A 6,209-nucleotide genomic window follows, 5' to 3' on the forward strand; every position below is an offset into this window, starting at 1 on the left:
AATTCATTTAAATAAACAATAAATTTATCTTCAAATTCATTCAATCATTCTCTCCCAAATCTATTCAAATAAAAAAAAATTGGATGGATATAGTTTATTATCATTCACATTTTCGTCTTTCAATCGTTCTCACTAGTAACTTTTTTAGGAGAAAAATAATGATGGAATTTTCTCTGGTTTCAACGTAAACTAAGGTGATCTTCGTCACACAAATCAAAGTAAACTAATGAATCAATTACGACAATTTGGACAACAGACAAAAAGGCTAATCTACATTATTAGTTCAAACACGAACAAATAGAAAAAATAAATAACAAAGAATAAAAACTAATTGTGCCATTTCAATATAGTGAACACCTGGATTCCTTAATGCAGCTAGCTATACGTTTTTCAACATGAAAACTTGAAGCTTTGTAAAGAAAATGTATAACGTGTGGCTCTTTTTCTTTTGTAATACACCCAGCTGCAACACAATGTAAAATAAATTCCTGAAAACTGCAAACCATATATTTTCACAAGCTTTTGTCGTTAGGGTAAACCCAAATACTTGAAAATCCCCCAATTTTCATCTATCTATTTAATTTCTAAGTTAAACATCTTTCAACTACTTCAGCCAAAAAAATCCAATGCCTTACCAGTAGTCCAAACAGGAACACATGCCATTACTGAAATGGTGAAACCGGTATGCATCCCTTAATATGATTTTCCTGCCAATTGTTTGACTAACCATCTTGAAAACAGAGTGGCAGTCACCACAGACACGGAGATTCTTAAAAATTCTAAGAGGTGAGCCTTCTGGACCATTGATCAACCCAAATGCAAGGGCAATTCTCTCACTATGGTTCCAAAGGTTATGCTCCTTTTGTTCTTCATCTGTATCTTGCAATGAATAACTAGTATCAGGCACATATCCAGCCTCTGTAATGATCTTTTTGAGTTCTTCCAACTTTGCATAAATTTGTGCATTTTGTGGATGATACTGGTCCCCCATTCCGAAAGTAGTAACCTGGTTTTCAACTTGATCCAACTACAGGCAGGTTTCTTCTTTATGTTGTGTGATTCCATTCGCTTTCTTACATTCTCCATATCTCCCCACCTTCTCGTTGATGCACATACATTTGAATAAAGAACATAGGCTGAATCATCTGATAAATCAAGTTGGAAAAGGCGGTGAGCAGCTTTCCTTGCAAGCTCCAAATTGCCATGTATTTTACAAGAAGCCAATAGTGTACGCCACACAAGGTCATTTGGTGGAACTGACATCTTATTAATGAAACTTTCAGCCTCAACAAGCCTTCCTGCTCGCCCAAGAAGGTCAATTATGCATACACAATGCTCTATTCCAATGCGGACACAGAATTCGGTAGACATTGAAGAGAAGTATGCAAGGCCCTCATCCACCAAACCCCCATGGCTGCATGCAGACAAAAGTGAAACAAAAGTGACATGATCTGGTCTCAGTCCTAGATCAAGCATCTCATGAAAGGCTTCCCTAGCCTGTTGGAAAAAACCATGCCTAGCTAATGCTGATATTAAAATGTTCCAAGATCTATGTGACCTGCTTCTTGGTTGGGGAAGGATCCTAAAAACATCATCAATTTCCCCACATTTTCCATACATATCCATTGTTGCATTTAACACGTAATCATTGGTGTCAAACCCGTGTTTGATGATCAAACCATGAAGCTGCTGACCTTCATCCAGTAAAGTTAAGTTTCCAATAATGGCAAGAGCTACGGAGAAGCTAAACTGATCTAAATGAATCTCGTCATTCCTCATCTTTACTATAAGCTTTAGTGCCTCTCACCAGGTCCATAATGAGCATTTGCAGACACAATGGCATTCCAAGTACTATAATTCTTGTTAGCTAATTCATCAAAAATATAGTTACCTGTATTAAGATCACCACATTGGGCATACATGGTAATTAGGGAGCTTTGGACAAATGTATCTAATTCAAAGCCCGCTACTACTATATGTGCATGAATGGGCATTCCGTGTATCAAGACAAACAAGCACTGAGAAGATTAACAATGGTAATGTAGCTTACAGGTACATCTTCTTTTCTCAATAAATTAAAGGCTTCAATTGCCGCATTAGTTTCCTTGTTATCTGCATGTCCACCTATTAGTGCATTCCATGTTACTTCATCTTTCTCATGCATAATTTTGCACACCCGTTGTGCTTCGGCCATCGAATCAAATTTCCCATACATGGTAACCAATGCATTACCTATGATCAAATTGGGATGGAGACCAAGAAGAATCACCATGGCATGAACCATCTTTAATTTTTCTAAATTATAACATGCAGATAATGCAGTAGTGAAAGTTACATAGTTCTTCTCCTTTCTTGTTTGGAGCATCTCAATCAAAAGTTGCAGGGCACATGGATACATTCCATTCTCTACATAATTTGCCATCATGGAATTCCATGAAATTATATCCCTCTCAGCCATTCTATGAAATACAAGCTCTGCATCCTTCGATTTTCCAGCCTGGGAATACATACTTAGAAGACTATTGCACACACAGATATTCGATTCCAGTCCAGATTTTACTACTATACCGTGAAGCCCTCTTCCCCACCTCAAATTTTGAGTAGAGCCACACACCGGTAACATGGCCGAGATAGTAATATAATCTGTTTCAATGTGAGTATAACGCATCTGAGAAAAATATTCTAGAGATTCTTCGCAATGACCATTATGTACAATTGCGGTAATTATCGAATTCCATGAAATAGTGTCACGTTCATTCATTTCATCAAACACACAAGACGCCTCTTCTATGCTATCAAAATTACCAAACATAGAAACAAGGGAGTTCGCCACAGACACAGTAATATCCAGTCCAGATTTGATCACACTACCGAGCACCTGATAACCCAACTTCTTATCTCCGAGCATCCCACAAGACCTAATAATTGTAGCCATTGCATTTTCATTACAGTACACTCCATTGTGTCTCAAACACTGATAAACAGTCAGAACATCCTCTAAACACCCATTATATGCATAAGCAACCATCAAAGCAGTCCAAGACACTGTATTAGGTTCCTCAATCTCTTGAAATAGTTTGTCAACCTCAGAAACCCGACCACATGTACCATAAAAGTGCAGCAAACTCGTGCCAACAAATACGTCACTCACCAAACCACATTTGACCACAAGGGCATGAGCCTGAAGTGCCCCTTCAGCCATGCAACCCGACCTATCACAAGCAGTCACCAAACTAGCAGCCACATAACTATTTGGCCTGACACTATGCTCAAGCATCTGGCAGAAGAATCTCATTGATTCATGGTACCTCCCCACTCGAACAAACCCCGACATCATGTTGTTCCAAGAAGCTTCATTGGTCTCAGGCATTTTATCGAACACGTATTGCGCGTGTTTGAGGCAACCAAACTTACAGTACATGTTGATCAAGGTGTTTGCATGGAATGTGCCCAGTTGAAGGACACCCTTCACACAAAATGCGTGCAGTGCTTTCCCAAGAATGAAGTTAGTGATTATGGAAAACCCCTTTTGATGAAAACATGAAACTTGCCGGTTAGGATGGTTGCGGATGCTCAATATGTTGAAATTCATTTGTTTCCGCCTCAAGTCAAGACACCGATATCTGCAAAAAGACTTATAAGCAATGGATCTCCCATATAGACATACAAGAAACAATGATGAATAGGTATAATGAAAAAAACTTGGATGGTTCAACCAAAAAATTCTTTCATTTCTTTCTACAAAAGCTAAAGATAAATCAAATATTTGATAACTAAATAAATGACTTTCTAGTGTGTAAATTTAGACCATAAAACTAACGAGAATTCCTTGAAGACCTAAACCCCATAAAATTAAATGCACCAACAATGTGACTCAAGAAAATTAAAGAATAAAAGTTATTTTCCATTACCAAACTCTAATCATTACCAAACTCTACAAGAAACCAACCAGCATATGTAAATACAAATAAGCAATTGTGAATATCATGTAACTTGACAGCTAGTTACCTCAAAAGGATTTCTTCTTTAAGAGAACCTTTTGCATTATCTGCCGTAGTAACCAAGAATGGTAACTTCGAATTTACAGAGTTTAGCACTTGAACTCTACGAGCAGCAACCTGATACACATATATACATAAATCAAAAGTGGTTGATATAAATAAATAGAACATTCCAAACAAAAATGAAAACAACAGATCTTCAGAGTCCAGAAACCAATCACTTCTGTACAAAGCACTTATTCACAGAATAACAAGCAAGGAACATGAAGAAGATTTGGAGAAATAAATAAGTTAACAAGTAAAGAGCTTTCATATATAAAATAAAATCTTCAGGAAACAAATTGTTGCCAATTCAATACCAAAATGAAATTTACCCTTATTAATAATATGTACCTCGATGGAACTTGTTTTCATCTTCTTGTTGATTGACTCGCTTGGCCTAGACCTGACAACACCGTAAATGACAACCACGTACTCAAGCCTCAGGTCATTGATAGCAGAATGGGCATCTGGAAATTCATCTGGAAGGGTTGTTACCTGAAATTCAAGCTTATTTAGAATAAACACTAAGTACAATTACAAACAACAGTAAAGTAGTAAATGCATAACAGAGAAGTACAAAAGAAGCATAGGTAATACAAAAACTTTTTTGAAATGAATGAGGCTGAGTAAACATTCCGGTGCCAATAAAACTCCAAGGAAAAAATGATGAAGAAAACCAACTATTCGAAAACAGGCAAGTACTTGAACAATACCTGAACAATTCCACTGTGGTCTCTGAGATTAAGAAATGTGAGGCCACCATGGACCCTGTGAAGGGCAACCCAACCACAAAGTTGTACCCTTTTTCCCACATCATTTGAAGACAATTCACCACATAAAGCAGTCTTGTTGATCCACTCAATGGATTCAGTGAGGGCCAAAGGTGGTTTAGCATTGGAAGTGGTTGTGTTGAAGGGGTTGTGGAGGCAGAAACGGAAACCACTATTCTGGTTCTGGAAAGTGGCAATATACCTGTGTTGGAAACTCTGCATAGAAAAACTAAAGATGGTCTGGTGCGGGAGGTCATCAAAGGCAGAGATTTTAGGAACAGGGACATGGTTGTTGATTTTGTGTTTATGATATAAAACTTAGATAACGGATACCCAGTAAGGAATTTTCCTTGAGAACCCTTAAGTTCAGAATTCAAACAAAAGATTCAGACTTTTAGAGGAAACGGATTGGAAAACAAAAATAAAAAATTCAAAATTGGTCAAAAAGAAAAACACTCAAATTTGAGCTAAGATGAATAGTTACACTTAAGATTGAAATAGTAAAATAATTCTAGAGGGCTTAATTGATCCCTCTCACAATCTTCTATTTATAAGAATAAATTGATACATAAGTACATGATAAATAGAGTAACCCTAAACACAATATAATCATGATAAATAGGGTAATCCTAGACACAATATAATCATGATAAATAGGGTAACCCTTGACACACTATAATGATGATAAAATAGGATAAATATCCTAACACTCCCCCTCAAGCTGGAGCATACAAATTGTATGTACCAAGCTTGGAACAAATAAACTCAATCCGAGGACCCCTTAATGACTTGGTCAATACATCTACGAGTTGATCGTTTGACCCAATAAACTCAGTACATATTTCTTTGGTCAACAACTTTTCACGAACAAAATGACAATCAATTTCTAAATGTTTAGTCCTCTCGTGAAACACTGGATTTGATGCAATGTGGAGAGCAGCTTGATTGTCGAAATCCATCTTCATAGTATGGATGTCACAAAATTTAACCTCTTGAAGGAATTGTTTCACCCATATAAGTTCACATGTTAGTGATGTCATTGTCCTATACTCGGTTTCCGCGGTTGATCGAGCTACTACATTCTGTTTCTTACTTTTTCATGAAATAATGTTTCCTCCCAAAAAACACTATCCTGTAGTAGACCGTCTATCAAGAGGTGAACCTGCCCAATCTGCATCGCAATACCTAGAGACCCGAATGCTTCCTTTATCTTCATATAACAATCCTTGCCCGAGAGCCTTCTTTACATACCTTAGAATGCGAATAAGAGCATTCATATGGTCAACACAGGGATCGACCCGCTCTGATACCAACTTAAGATTGAAACTGTAAAATAATTCTAGAGGGCTTAATTGATCCCTCTCACAATCTTCTATTTATAAGAATAAATTGATAC

The 6,209-nt window shown here is 37.1% G+C and overlaps 1 pseudogene across 1 annotated transcript; it reads right to left on the reverse strand.

The window, feature by feature from the left end:
* Positions 1–219: 219 nt before the first annotated feature.
* Positions 220–5,178, reverse strand: LOC148199948 (pentatricopeptide repeat-containing protein At3g03580-like; annotated as a pseudogene). Its single transcript, XR_015785692.1, has 4 exons — positions 4,757–5,178; positions 4,395–4,538; positions 4,009–4,118; positions 220–3,623 (listed from the first exon to the last, which is right to left on the reverse strand). The product of XR_015785692.1 is annotated as a pentatricopeptide repeat-containing protein At3g03580-like (transcript).
* Positions 5,179–6,209: the final 1,031 nt, after the last annotated feature.

Source organism: Vigna umbellata, chromosome 4, assembly GCF_029865625.1.
Source record: "Vigna umbellata cultivar VRB3 chromosome 4, Vumbellata_1.0, whole genome shotgun sequence".
Taxonomy (NCBI): Eukaryota; Viridiplantae; Streptophyta; class Magnoliopsida; order Fabales; family Fabaceae; genus Vigna; species Vigna umbellata.